At 44.7% G+C, this 15,659-nt stretch overlaps 1 pseudogene; it reads left to right on the top strand.

Annotated features, from left to right (window-relative positions):
* The first annotated feature begins 6,117 nt into the window (after positions 1-6,117).
* LOC103171762 lies at positions 6,118-15,313 on the top strand (annotated as a pseudogene).
* The last annotated feature ends 346 nt before the right edge of the window (positions 15,314-15,659 follow it).

A 15,659-nucleotide genomic window follows, 5' to 3' on the forward strand; every position in this document is an offset into this window, starting at 1 on the left:
TTACAATTAACAATAAATAGATAAAAATTTAGGGAATTGGCTGCAATTTTTCGCCAACAAAATATAGAGTCACTACAATTTTCAGAATATTCTGTGTAACTTTTTGAGAAGTCTTGAAGATGCAACAAGGTGCGATATCAAATGCAAGGTTCTTATATTACCATGAATAATATTATGCTTCACGTTCCCTCAAAGCCGGAGTATTTTGCGAGTTAGCTGTCCATGGAATTCTTTTCTGCCCCACTGTTTATGAGCCGTTACAGTGAAACATATTTCTGTCGTGTGAGAATATCTGTTGTGCTTTGACAAGTTTGGTGTAAGATATTGGCACTTGTCTATCTATTAACGGAGAAAAGACTCAAGGCATTGTTATTTTTCTTTGAAGGGATTATTTTTCCAGGAAAAACTGTCCGTGAATCGACTTATATATTGCATCCTATTTAATGGTAGGTAAAGAGAGGCATATGCGTGGAGCGAACAAACTTGACGGATAGTTTGCTCTGCCCGGGAAACCAATTTAGGTCCCTCGCTTGTGAGGCAAATGCTCCAAACTGCTGAGCTACAGATATCCACAGCATTTGCGCTTTGATCTGATCTAACGCTGAGACTTTTGTGCTGGCAGAGAATGCATGTGAGACTGGGTAATGCGCCAGAGGGAATGACAAACCAACAACAACAACAACAACAAGATTCCATTTATAAAGCGCCTTTCACGGCAGGAGGACGTCCCATGGCGCTGCACAGTTGGGTCATGACCCGAGCAGGGGGGAAATGGTCAGGGTGAGGGGAGGGAAGGGAGGGAGCGAGGAGGGGGGAAATGCTCAGGGTAAGGGGAGGGAAGGGAGGGAGCGAAGAGGGGGAAGAGAGTCGAGAGGGGAGCTGAAGGCTCGGTCAAAGAGAAAGGTTTTGAGACCGGCCTTGAAGGAGGAAAGGGAGGAAGCAAGGCGAAGGCACTGGGGGATAGAGTTCCAGAGCCTCGGGGCTGAGAGGCTGAAGGCCTGACCACCGATGGTAGGGCGGTTGGGCGGGGGACGTGGAGCAGACCGGAGCCAGAGGAACGGAGGGTACGGGCTGGTAGGTAGGGGGATAGTAGGTCGGAGAGGTAGGAGGGAGCAAGGCCGTGAATGGCCTTGTAGGTGAGGATGAGGATCTTGAAATCAATCCTCTGGGGGATGGTGAGCCAGTGGAGGCGAGCGAGGGTGGGAGTGGTGTGATCGCGAAGCCTGGTGCGGGACAGTACACGAGCTGCAGAGTTCTGAATGACCTGCAGCTTGTGGAGGGAGGTGGCGGGAAGGCCGGCGAGGAGAGAATTCCCATAGTCCAGCCTTGAGGTGACAAAGGCGTGGACCAGAGTTTCAGCAGCGTGAAGGGTGAGGTAATGCCGTAGTCTGGCGATGTTCCGGAGGTGATGGAAGGCGGTGCCAGTTGTGGTGCTGATGTGAGGGAGAAAGGACAGCTCAGGGTCGAACAAAACGCCGAGGTTGCTGACTGGCTTTGCGAGGTGCAGAGTGCAGCCTTGGATGCTGATGTTGTCAGCGCCTGAGGTGCGGAGGCGCTGACGTGAGCCAATCAGGAGCGCCTCGGTTTTTCGCACGTTGAGCTGAAGAAAGTTGTCTCTCGTCCAGGACTCGATGTCGGACAGGCAGCCTGTCAGGACATCGGTGGTCGTGGAGTTGAGAGTAGAGGAGGAAAGGTAGAGTTGGGTGTCATCCGCATACATGTGGAAGTTAACTCCATGTCTGCCGATGATGTCACCAAGGGGGAGTATGTAGAGGGTGAAGAGGAGGGGACCGAGGACAGAGCCCTGAGGGACACCACATGAGACAGTGCGGGGGCTGGAGGAGAAGCCATTCGTTGAGACGAAATGAAGACGGTGAGAAAGGTACGACCTGAACCATTCAAGGACAGTGCCTTGAAGGTTGAGGTGGGAGGACAAGCGGTGGAGTAGGATAGCGTGGTCGACCGTATCGAATGCTGCCGATAGGTCGAGGAGGACGAGGAGACAGAGGGAGCCCTGGTCACAGATGGTCAGGATATCATTGGTGACCTTGACCAGGGCAGTTTCTGTGCTATGGGCAGCACGGAAACCTGACTGAAGGGGTTCGAAAAGAGAATGGGTGGAAAGGAAAGAGCGCAGTTGGGAGGCGACAACTCTTTCCAAGACCTTGGAGAGAAAGGGGAGGTTGGAGATGGGCCGGTAACTTGATAGCTGCGACGCATCAAGGGAGGGTTTTTTCAGGGTGGGCGTGATGATGGCAGTTTTTAATGGAATGGGGACAGAGCCAGAGGAGAGGGACAGGTTGATGATGTCAGTGATATGTGGGGCAAGAAAGTGGAGCTGGGAGATAAGGAGTGGAGTGGGGATGGGGTCAAGGGAGCAGGTGGTTGGTTTTAGGGATTGGATGAGTTCAGTGAGAGAGGGTGGGGAAACGGGTACGAAGGTGTGTAGGGGAGGATGGGTAGGAGTCGGAGTGTGGGAGGGAAGGGGTGGGTGGTGGGTGGAAGTTGGAGGGGAAGTGACCGCGCAGCGGATTCCCTTGATCTTGGATTCAAGGAAATCCAGCATCTCCTCGCAGTGAAGGTTGGAGGAGATGACCTGTGCGGGGTGGCGGGGGGGACGGAGGAGTCGGGTTGTGGTGGAAAACAGTAGCCTGGGGTTGTTCTTCGCCTCCAGGATTATCCTGGAGTAGAAGGACGACTTGGCCGAGGCTAGAGTGGAGCGGTAAATTTTGAGGAGGTCCAGCCAGATTTGTCGGTGGACCGTTAGGCCAGATTTGACACAGGTGCGTTCAGCAGCCCGCACCTGGCTTTTCAGTGAGCGGAGGTGGGTGGTGTACCAGGGGGAGGAGCGGGAGTAGGAGACAGTCCGGGAAGTGATGGGGGCAAGAGTATCGAGTGTGGAGGAGAGGGTATTGTGTAGGAGGGAGGGAGGAGAAGAGGGGTCAGTAAGGGTTGAAGGCCAGAGGGAGAGGAGTTCAGAGGACTCCAAGGCATCGGTTAGGGATTGTGGGGGTAACTTCTTCCAAGGGCGGTAGAAGATGGTGGTGGGTCTGGTGGAGGAGGGGAGGGGGGTGGAGGTGGTGAAGGAGATGAAGTGGTGGTCAGAGATGGCCTTGTCGGTAATAGTGACATCCGAGACACTGAGGCCCCGGGTGATCACCAAATCGAGTGGGTGGCCGTGACTGTGAGTGGGGGAGTTGATGTGTAAGGAGAGGTTGAGTGAGGAGAGCAGGGAAGAGAAGTCTGTGGAGATGGAGCAGGAGGGGGTGAAGTGTAGGTTAAAGTCGCCCAGGATGATGAGGCGATCGGAGCAGAGGCAAAGAGATGTGAGGAGTGTTGAAATGTCAGAGATGAAGGTGGGAGAGGTTTTAGGGGGCCGGTAGAGGAGGAGGATTTTAAGGGAGAGGAATGAGGGGTGGGAGAGGGTGAGGTGCTCAAAGGAGGGGAAAGAGCCAGTGGAGTAGGGGGATAGGGCAAGTGGTGTCCTTGAGAAAAGGGCAACACCACCGGCACGGCGGTTGGGGCGGGGGATGTGGTGGGAGGTGTAGCCGGGTGGCGTGGCCTCCGTGAGGGGGAAGGTGTCGCCTGGGGTGAGCCACGTTTCAGTCAAGGCCATGATATCAACGTTCTCATCAAGGATGAGATCGTTGATGACCAGGGCCTTGTTGCAGAGGGAGCGGACATTTTGCAGTCCGATGTGGAGGGAGCGGTTGACAGAAGGCTGTGTGGGGAGGAAGGGGGGTCCAGGTTGTGAGGCAGGAGTGGGGGGAATGGGGATGAGGGAGGAGAGGTTGACTCCCCGGGTCTGTGGCCGGGGTGGGTGGCGAGTGTGGTGGGGAATGGGGCAGTCGGTGTGGCTGCTGCTGGACAGCCAACGCCGAGTGCCACGGTGAGCCCGGCGGAGGATTCCCAGGCTGGAGCAGAGGGAGGTTGTGGGAGGGTCAAGTGGGGATAGAAGACGAGAAGGACGGAGAGAGAGGAGGAGAGAGCGGGAGAGATGCAGAGGGGGGAGGGTTTGGGGGGAGAGAGGAGGGGGGAGGGAGGGAGGGGGTGAGGGGGCTCGGGTCAAAGCGGCAGCCATAGTGCGCACGCGGGGACCGGGAGCGAGCGGTCAGGTGGATGGCATTATCCCGTAGATCGGGGCAGCGAACCCAGCAGGACCAGAGTGGGCTCTGATGTGAGCCCCGGGGGGGGGGGGCGCAGAGGGTTTTTTTTTTTTTTTTTTTTTTTTTGTGCGCGCGCACGTACCTGAAAACTAATCTATGACGTCGCAGTTCCCCGCTCCGTCCCCTCCCCTGCCTACCTGCACTCGCTCCGGCGTCGAGTTTAAGTACCTGGGTCAGTACCTACGTCAGTAAACCAAAACAGTGGAATCTCCCCGTCCAACAAAGAAGCCAAGAGCCGAGCGTCACACACAAGATAGTTGATTAATGTTGGGATCTGATATCACAGCGCTGACTGGTTGTCCATGAACTCAACCCGAGTCCTCTCTACCAGGTCAGTTGGACTTTGTACATTCTGTGACACCTCTTGGAAAAGGAAAACAAGGTTTTGGCAATTTACTGGGTAAAAGTCCATAAGGTGATTGGAGTAATATCGTCAGACAGTCATGGAGCGTGGCACACCATATGCGATGAGCATCCCTACTTAACTCTCCTCATGATTACTGTCAACTGCAGGGATTCAGCAGTTAATAATCTGTGCATTTGAAGTAACATCATACCACTTCTTGGAGACACTTCAAAGTACTTCTACGACGATGCTATGACTTGAATTGACAGTATATCTTGTGCAGCCAACTGCAGATTACAACATCCAACAAACAGTTGTGGATTCACTGACGAAATTATTAAAAAAATGTTCAAGGGATCAAGTACCCCAGAATAGTGATCTGCCAATTGACCTAGAAACGGTTACTTCACTGCTTGGTGTGGAGTAAGGAAATATGATTTGGAGAAATGCCACACTGATATTATTTCTAATTTAAAATCATATTATTTTCTTGTCAGATGTCAACTCGTTTCTTCTCGCCTTGTCTTGGAGGAGTGTAACTGCCCTTAAATTTCACTGGGCTCCGTCTACAGCAGCCCTTGCCATCCGGTTCCTCATCCAAATGATCACTTCATGTCTGACTTGAAACCACAAACCAGCACATCAAGACATTCCCGATCATTAAACTATTTGATCAACTACAAAGGCTGTGATTTCAGTAAATCTTGGGAATGGATGTTGTAAGGAATACTACTAGAAATGTGCTTAAAGCTGAATTTACACATATATTTTCCGTGAGCTCGAAGACAAATATGACTGGATCCAACATCCAAAGAATTTTGTAGGAGAGAGCTCCATATCTCCAAGACTATTTTTTTCACTCCAAAGTATATGATCTCTAATGATACTGTTGTGCCACTCGTTCTAGATTCCCCCAATAGAGGATACAGTATTATTTTTTGGCTAGGAAATGCACAGTGAAATACATTTTGTGAAGCGCTTTGCGACTTAATTACCTAATAAGACATTTAGTCAAATAGAAGGATTATAATAATAATTAATTAATAATTAATCGGAATTGGAAGACGAAACAAGTGCGAGATCTATCCATTTCGTCTTCCCCCATCCTCGCATTCGCTTGCAATAATAATAGCGTGTAATATTCCAAATAACAGACCGTGAACCCAGGTTTCATTTTCTGAAGAATCCAATAATAATAAATAATTTCTGCTTCCACCATCATCCCATGGAGCCTGTTCCGTATTCTTATTACTCACTCCCTGAATTGGTGATTCCACAGATATATATTGAATATACCCCTCACCACTCCTCCATCGTACCGCACACAGGCACACACGCACTCACAGATTCTCAGACAAACACATACAGTGAAGCAATTGGTTTCAGAGTCAGCGCGAGTATCAATAGTATTGAGTGTTATATTAATATTAGTTTGCTGTAAATGCTGAGTATTAAGATGCTATCATTGATTATTGATCTGTGCAGGTCAGAGGGTGTGCGACACGTGATTCCCGTCAGTACTGCAGCTATTGGCCGTTTATCAAACCTCTGCCCCACTGGCACTTGTTAAATAGCGGTCACTGGGGATTGTGGCTATCTGTCCGGCTGCTCTCTGTCTCTCCGTTATTCGACATAAGTCTCAGTCCTGAGAAGTGGCCAGAAACATGAAGTCCCTGATTTCTCTCAGTCTGCTGCTGGCTGTCTTCTCCCGTGAGTACAGTTATTCTGACAGTGTCTCTGTTCCTGTGTGTAGGTATTATTCTCTCAGCAATATCCCAGAGAGAGGTGATTTCAGCATCATTCACCTTCGGTAATTTATTATTTACAGATGTTCAATCCGGTGCGGTGATGACACAGCCGCCGACTCTCATCGGGAAAACCGTCCAGGCCCTGAGACTGACCTGTAGAATCAGCGGGTTTAATCTCGCCAACTACTGGATGCACTGGAAACGGCAGTTTCCCGGGAAGCAGCGGGAAAATTTCCTCGCTTATTTCAGCTCAAGCAACTACTTCGAGTCCGAGATTGAAAACCGCGTCACTGTCATCAAAGATACCTCCAAAAACATCTTCGATGTGATCATCAAAAGCCCGACAGTGGAGGATACAGCCACCTATTACTGTGGAGCAAGATCACAGTAAGAGGAAATCTGGCTAAACCGCTACAAAAACAGAAGGGGAGGAAAGCAGCCCCTCCCATCCTAAATAGACTGATGGACATCCACGGTGTCAATGCTTGTCTGCAGCCAAGTTTGAAGGAAAAGCTGAAGACGGATTTATTATCAGATTAAACCGATACTGTAAATGCTTGTTTGATTGGTGTGAATGAGTTGCTTATTTGTGCTGTAATTTTCTGTGATTTCAGAAAGACAGTGACACTGTGCTGCTGAGCTGGGAAGGACTGCGATTGGAGACTATCTCTGTGACGATCCACAACCATCATCTGGTTTAAAGATGTTGGAAACAATTGTTTTCTGTTTCAGTGGGATATGAAGAACAACGGGACAAACTCTGTGTCATATCAGAGGAGAATAGTCCCTCTCAGTGAATTCTGCCATCCAGTATTGAGCTGACATTGGCGGCGGGGGAGTTGGGGGGGGGGGGGGTTTGGTAGGGCGGTGCGGTTGGGGCGAGATTCAGTATTTGTAAGGGAGTGTGTCACTGTGTATACAGTGGGTCACAATGCTGCGTACAGCAGCACCATCATACAAAAACCCAAGACAGAGAAAATGATAAACCCCATCACCACTACGACATCAACAGCACCGATATACATGTGACTGAAAGTACATCATACTCTGAAATAACCTAATATGTATCAGATGTTTTCAGATTAATTGAGATTACAGGACGATATTGAAGACATTTGAGGACTGCTGATCAGCTTGATAAAGAATCGGATTCTCCAATACAAATAAGAATATATTCTGAATTAAATGTCAGGCGAGGCCTCGGTCTGAAATGAAGCTCAGATATTTCCTAAAATTTTATGTCAAAATTGTTATTTCATCCGATGCAGGAGTTTGTGACCCAGAGTATATTATTGTGTATCTACCTGGACCACAGCATTAACTGTCAATACAAAAACCCTTAAACACCAGACCAGTTAATCTATCACTGCTACCTTGTGTGGGACCCTCAGAATGTGCGGGGATTTTGTATTTTTGAAATGGTGCAGAACACTGAGGATTTTACCAGATGTGTTAGACATAAAACGCCACATTTATCCTTCAATTCGTTGGTGAGAAAAATCCTTGCTTGGAAGCAACACTGAAAACTGTCAAAGACACAAACGTTTGACAGTTAATCATAGAGCTCGGACAATATTTTCAGAAAAATACAGAAACGTATCGTGATCTGCGTTGTTTTGGGGAAGCCAACATTTACAGTAATATTTTGTTTGTGAGCTCCGCCCGCACAGCAGGTTGTTACAGTGGGCAGCCACTGACTGTAGCACAGTGACTACGCAGACTACTGGGGACAAGGCACCAAGGTCACTGTGACTGACGGTAAGCAACTGAAACTATCTCACTCAAAAGAATAGACGTCAATCTTAATTTATTGTATTCACTTTATCAGCTATTTAATGTAATGAGTTCCAAGATGCCGGGCTAAATTAGAGAGCAATGCATGTTAATGGGGTTTAGCTGTTAATGCGTTCGACAGACACAGATCCTTTATGGATTATACTCGAAATATTTAGTTCATTGATGGTGATTTTTCCGGTACTTTGTGAATATACAGCTGAAACTGATGGATTTTCTACAATGTCTCATTGCGGTTAATGGCAGCTACTGAGTCTCTTGTGTAATGTTGTGAGGAATTGTATAAAATTGTTTGAAACTATGCCCAAGTTTTGGGAATCAGGGCCTGAATGTTGTGGGATGAGTGACGGGAAGGTTACGTTATCGCTACACAAACAGGAAAACATTAGCTCAGTCTTCATTGTGTTTGTTTTTAGCAGCGATTGGGTCAACATGACCTCAATTTCTCACAGTGTTCAGTGACAAAAGAGGTCGGTGTTGAACTGTAATTATCAGCATCATCATTTAAACTCACTTTTCTGCGGGAAAGTTTAAGATTACACTATATTTCTGCAAAATCTTAAAATATAAATATCTCGCATTGTTTATTATTAGTTGTGTATTCGGATCTCAGAAGTGAACAAAGACTGTTTGTTTATAAATATACTTTTCAATTTATTTGTAACTAACAAGAATGTGGTCGTGGAGCATCAACCAGGAAACAGAACATAGATGCCAGCTCCAGTTGCTATACAATGTTAATACCGGCCTCTGTATGTCTGCCTCGGTGACAATGCTAGAGCATATCAACAGGATATTCAACTGTTACACCAGAAATGTAACACAATTCAGGGTAATTCAGAAATTGAAGCAAAGCAGAATGTTATCCATTCTGAGTGTCCTGTAGCTCAGTGTTTAGAGCAAACGCCGCAAAAGCGAGAGGACCTGGGTTTGATTCCCAGGCTGCGCGAAACCTTAGGTAAGTTTCCTCAGTCCACACAAAAACACCCCTGTTTGCTTAGCAGTAAGTGGGAACTTGCCTGTTAGTCGATTATCGGATTGCTTGTCCGGGTGTAATAATCGCTTCGAAATAATAATAATGCAAACCTAGTCACTCAATCCACGACTGTTTGTGAGACGCTGCTGTGTGTGGAAATAGAAATAGAGTAAAGTAACTTTGCAGTATATATTGTGTACCGATTTGAGAACTCTCGATGATGTGATAAGGCGCTGTATCAAATACAAAGAATATTATTATTATATTTCGAAATATGAATGTAAACTTGCTTTACTGCTGCAATGCAATGCAGCGTCATTGAAAGCAAACCCCCGGACACCGACTTCTGTCGTTATTTAACCTTTTCGGTGCAGCTGTGAGAGAACAGTACTCTAAAAGTGCCTATTCCTGTGTCTCTATTTGGGGCTGGGAAGCAGTTTTTGCAAGTTCCGCTGATCATAATCCCCAATCAGACATGATTCCGAAAGGCTTGTGCTCAGCACGACACAAATTAGAGTCCTTCATTTCTCATGTAAACACTGAGCATTATATGATCTCTACAGTTTAGCAGTTAAAAATTTAGCAGGAACCAACATTCGTCAAAAGTCAAACAAATATTTTTACCCAGAAAATATGTGGTCAATTGACTTCACAGTGTACTAAATGAAGAGAAATGTCTCGAAGAAGTGATAAGGCGCTATTCCAATCGCACGATTTTTTATTATTAGCATAAATAATTAATATACTATTTTAAAACCAAACAGCGGCTGTCAGGTGGTAAATTGTGTGCGGCGATTCTGTACCTAATCTGAAAGTTTAGTTTAGGCGATTCTGTACCTAATCTGATTGTTTTAATCAATGTCAGAAACTTAATGATTCACGCTTAAAGTTTTCCGACGATTGTATTAACATGAGATTAACATTAAGATTTTCCGCAGGTCTCAATAATCTTGAAATAAGTATCTATTGGCAATCTAAATAGAAAATTTGGAAATTCGAGCAAAATTTTAATTTCAGCCACTTTTCTAAATTAATCTTGAAACAAAGTTACTCGGATGAAAACCAGTAAATATCTGAGTGCTTTAGGCATTATTTTCAGGCATTGTTTCATGAAACAATATCTGTGAGTTTATATTTAAATTGTTGCAATATTGAGACGTGATCTTTCGTTAAAGCTTGCATCTTTTTTATTTAAATGGGAATCTTCTATGAAAAGAGAAAATCAATACAGATTGGCAAAAAGTGCCCTGGTGGGTGCGGAGGGAGGGAGGGAGAGAGAGAGAGAGAGAGAGAGAGAGAGAGAGAGACTGCCTTCTCTTTCGAATTGCGAATCTTCAACGTCCAACTGAAGGCAAACTGGGCCTTGGTTTAAGCCTCAATAGGTACACAAACAGACACACACAAACACACAAACACACACACACACACACACAAACACATACACACATACATACATATATGCGTGCATACATGCATACATACATACATACATACATACATACATGCATGCATGCATACATACGAACATACGTAAGTGGATTCGTACATATATACAAAGAAAGCTGCGATTGCCTGATCATATTCTCTTCATTGCACGAGAGCTGCTTGACCCGGAGATGAAGGACAAATATGAACGGGATAGATATCACTTCACCTGATTCAGTTGGACGTGGAAAGACATAGGAAAGCTGAATGATACGCAACAGGCCGGGGAGAATAGAAGAGTTTACCACTCCAAGAACACTGTAGAGTTTAGTGCAGCATAAAGTGATTGAAGAGATTGCAATATTTATGTTTCTAAAGATAGCTTTATACTGGGGACGTCGAAAGAGATAAGTTAACAAGACGTATGTATCCACATAATGGTTCAGATCAATGTTTGCTTCTATATTAATATCAATTGCACACAACGAAACATATTTTCACAAAAAATCTAACTTGTTATTTAATTTAAAATTACTTACTTGTTGAATATTTAATGTAACATAATGTAGGTTATATATTTTTAATCCTTGTAAAGGTAAGAAAGATAAGTGATCTTGACTGGGAAGATTGAAATTGTCAGTGAGTGAGAGGTATCCAGATCACGGCTCAGATTAAAGCCTGTTTCAATATTAATATCAATTTCACACAAGAATATATATTTCCATCGAGCAAAACAATATCAATCATTTAATGTACTACAGATAATATGCCACCTGTACCGTCGCCCCCAGTTGTTATTCTCACACAGTCTTCCCCTGAAGACATCGTAATGCACAACTTGGTCACTGCTGTCTGCTTCGTATCTGGGTTCCATCCGGACAAACTCAGTGTTAAATGGCTGAAGGATTGGCAGTCCATCACCTCAGGTGTGGTGAACTATCCTTCGGTTAAAGAAGACAACGGTACATTCAGCACCAACAGCCGCCTGACTGTCCCCGCCAGTGAGTGGAGGAATGGCACTGTGTACACCTGCCAGGTGTCCCATGAACCCACCCAGACCATCATTGCCAAGAACATCACCAAGTCCTCAGGTAGGAGCCACAGCAACAGCTGATACATATTGCAACAGTTTTGCTTTCATGTCTGCGTTCAGCTCACCCAGAACCTGAGAATATTCAAGGATAATCTTTCTTTAACTTGTCGAATATGAAATTCTGGATATTGACTGCTATTTGTGTTTCTAAGTTTCCTTTCTTTTCTAGAATGCGAGAATCCCTCTGGAGGTGTCAAGATCTATTTGCTGCCACCTGCACAACGCCAAGTTTTGATGGAATCCTCTGTAACGTTAACATGTGTAGTGGCTAATGCACCACTTCACGTCAACGTGACTTGGACATAAGAAAATACACATTTACAGTCTGGATATGTGAATCCCTCTGCCACTGATCCTCAGGAAGTAATCAGTAAATTAAACATTTCTACAGAAGCCTGGAACAGTGGGAAGTAATTCTTCTGTATAGCCAGCCATGGTGGTATGCGGACCCCCATCAGAGAACAGATATTTAAGAAGATAGGTGAGCAGACATGTTTCAGGAAATAAATGATTTTTGTTAATATTTAATTTCAGATTGTAGGCCACAAATCAATACAAAAATGTGAAAAAATAGTAAACTGTCGGTGTGTAGATCATCCCCCTTTTATAGAGGCCAGAAAAATATATAGGTCTACGTTTTTTGTACAAAATCTCACACGAATACTATCCAAAATAATCTAATCATTATATCTGTGGCATGTTTATGCAGGTCCTCTGGGATTTAAGGTCCCCACATCTAAACCGTTGGTCATCGGGTGCAAATAATAGTAATGTTAAGCGGTTTCAATCCACACGAGTGTTCCCAGTCACACGAACTTGTATTTCAAAGTTTTCACGGATTGAACCCTATCAGTGTATTGATTTGAATGTGTTCTTCCCACAGTTGAGCACACGAAACAACCTTCAGTGTATCTCCTCCTGCCTTCGGCAGAAGAATTGGCTGCTCAGCCGTCTGTCACCCTCACCTGCTTGGTGAAGAACTTCGCTCCCAAAGAGATATTTGTGCAGTGGACTGTGAATGACCAAGTGATTGATTCCAGTAACTACCAGAACACTGATGTGATGGCAGATAGTGCGAGTCGCAACTACTCCACGTACAGCATGTTGTCCATTTCAGCCGAAGATTGGGACAGAGGAAACTCCTACTCCTGTGTGGTCGGACATGAAACTTTCCCACTGAAGACCCTGACCAGATCCGTTAATAAATTCAGCGGTAAAACGAGTTTTGTAAATATTTCCGTTGTTTTGAAGGACACCGTGAATGCTTGTGAATGAGAGTCGCTCAATACTATTTTGCTTATTCTTTAGTGCACCCGCCTCCCTAACATTGCATTTTCAATTTGTTTTCATGAAAAACTGACTCAAATAAAGATCATTATTGTATTGATGATTCAGCTACATAGGGGATGATTTACAATTAATTACGTTGACAATTTCTATAGTAAAGAGAGAAACACCCTTTCATTGAGGCTTTCTTACCGTCAAGTTATTGGAACATTCAGTTTGGTTTGGATGCTCCCAAGCACGATGATGGGTTTCCTCACGTATCGGATACCTGCCTGACTCCCGAAAAAGTTAACAGCATAGTCCCAAATCATCCGTCATCACTTCCTACAATCCAACCTCAAACTGGATTTTTTTTCCTGGTTGACTTAGAATTGCACAGGACATCAACACTTGTTAATTTCCAATATAGTTGCTTTTTCACTGAGTAACGTCGCATTGGCACGTAACAACAACTCTGATGTATACTATAGCCTTCCTCCTACATTTACGTTAGAAGCAAACACGTCTTACACAGAAAGAGATTCAGATGAATACGTTTCATTTAAACATGCTTAGCCATGCATTTACATTATAAACAAAGACTTTTGTTAATATTCGCATCCATTCACAATCACACACGCACATAACCACACAGCCATACACACATTTAAACACACTCATACGTCCACCAAAACTCACCCACAAACATTCACATCCACTCAGGCCACTCATTCGCTCATTCTCTCAGGCCCAAACACACCCACTCACAGTCACACATGCACCCAGGTCCACACACACGTACACACACACACATCCACCCAGGAGCACACACACATACTCACATCCACCCAAGGCCATACACACTACCACACACTGACACATCCAACCAATCTTAAACAGAGTCACACATATTAACAACATCCCAGGCCCACACCATCACATAAACACACTTTTGACCAGGTCCACACATGCTTACACACAAATATCCATCATGCCCCACACACGTTTACACGCACTCACTTCCATTCAGGCTCAAACGCATTCACCCAGGCCGGCAAACTCACACACAAACTCACATATATATAAATACACACTGAAACAGTGAAATCGCACAGGACCCACACACACTGTCACAAATTGAATTCCGTCCAGTCCCACACACAATCACCCAAGCCAATACACCCACACACACGAACACGCAGGCCACTCAGACGCACACACAGTCCCACCCTCCCAGGACCACACACAATCAACAGCGGTCTTGATAAACCCTGTTACACTTAATCCGAAATCGCTTAATTGATTTAAACAATTGTTGGTTCCTCTATTGTTTTACACAATATTAACGATTTTGAAATAGACATGGTGCAATTTGTAATAAATATTGATTATGATGGCACAACAGGATCGAGGGACACAGTCGGGAATAACATGACGGAATTGCATAAATTAACAGACAGTTGAGCGGAGTTGGCAGAAAGTTGGAAATCAAGTTCAATATTGAGTCAACAGTGAATAATTCGGTTATAAGTGGATTGGCGAAACTTGGTTTATAAAACGATGGGTGCGCCTATCAAAAGCTATAAAAGTTGACTCTCTGTTTTTGGCAAAGGTCAATTACATCGCAAGTTAGCAAGATTGTGGGTGGAGAATTGTGTTCAGTTCTGGAACCTTTGTTTTACAAAGGACTAAGGAGCCGCTGAGCGCGTTTAGGATAATTTCACAAAGTTCTAAAGGATGATGGTTGCGATTCGTGTCACTGCGGTGGGGTTTAGCCTCAACCACTCTTCTCGAAAAGGAGAAGGTAAAAGCAAAACTGAAGATTAACAACACAAGAGGTCATACTTATTAAGGTTTTGAGTGAATAACGCAGTGATTGGCGATTGTATCCATCACTTTAACATACAGTGTTTTTTTTATATCACGATCCTTTAGAATATAGGATTCTTCATCTCAATAGCATACTGTAAATACATTTGAAACGGTATTTGAATTGTGACGATGTGAAATTGCAATAGATGGAATTGGAGGATTCGAGTAGACCTGTTTTTTTNCTCCCAGCAGAGTCTCAACGGGAGCAACTCCTCCCTTCCATAATTCCACAAATTTAATTTGCCCCAATTGTCACCGAAATTCATCTTTGGATTCTAAAATTGTAAGACATTTTTTTGTTTTTCCTTAATTTCTCTTAAAATTAAAAGTATGAAAGAATTAGCTGGAGGTTTCATGTAGTTTACTAATGGGAGGAAGCCCGTCATCAACTAGGAAACGTACGTGTACGAATAATCAAACAGCCAAAAGGTGAAACATCTCAGGTTTCATTCCCAAATGAATATATTTCTCTTTTTCATCTGAATAGATTTTCCAACCGAGATGATGCTGGAAGGCTTTCAAGAAATTCAATGTGATAATCTCTGGCCCACTGCTTCCACCTTCATCATCCTCTTCTTCCTGAATATATTGTACAGCGCCACCGTGACGATAATTAACGTGAGGAGAGTAAATCCATTGACGCAATGATGTGACGTAACAGCTGCTGTTAAATACTTGTTCCATGTGAACCTTAATTCGCGATGCTCATTGCAACCTCTCTGCTGGGAAACTCAACCTGTACTAACAGGACAAGATCCTTGTTACCGGGCAGTGTGGAGTCCTGTAGCTCAGTGGCTGGAGCACTTGCTTTGCAAGCAAGACACCTGGGTTCAATTCCAGGCAGGGCGAAACCTTGGGCAACTTTCCTTACTCCACACAGAGCCTAATAATAATCCCTCCAAAAACCCAAAACAATAATAAATTGGTCATTTTCAATCTACGACTGTTTGTGGGACATTGCTGTGCGCAATTG

This window comes from Callorhinchus milii, unplaced genomic scaffold (genome assembly GCF_018977255.1).
Source record: "Callorhinchus milii isolate IMCB2004 unplaced genomic scaffold, IMCB_Cmil_1.0 Scaffold249, whole genome shotgun sequence".
In the NCBI taxonomy this organism is placed as follows: Eukaryota; Metazoa; Chordata; class Chondrichthyes; order Chimaeriformes; family Callorhinchidae; genus Callorhinchus; species Callorhinchus milii.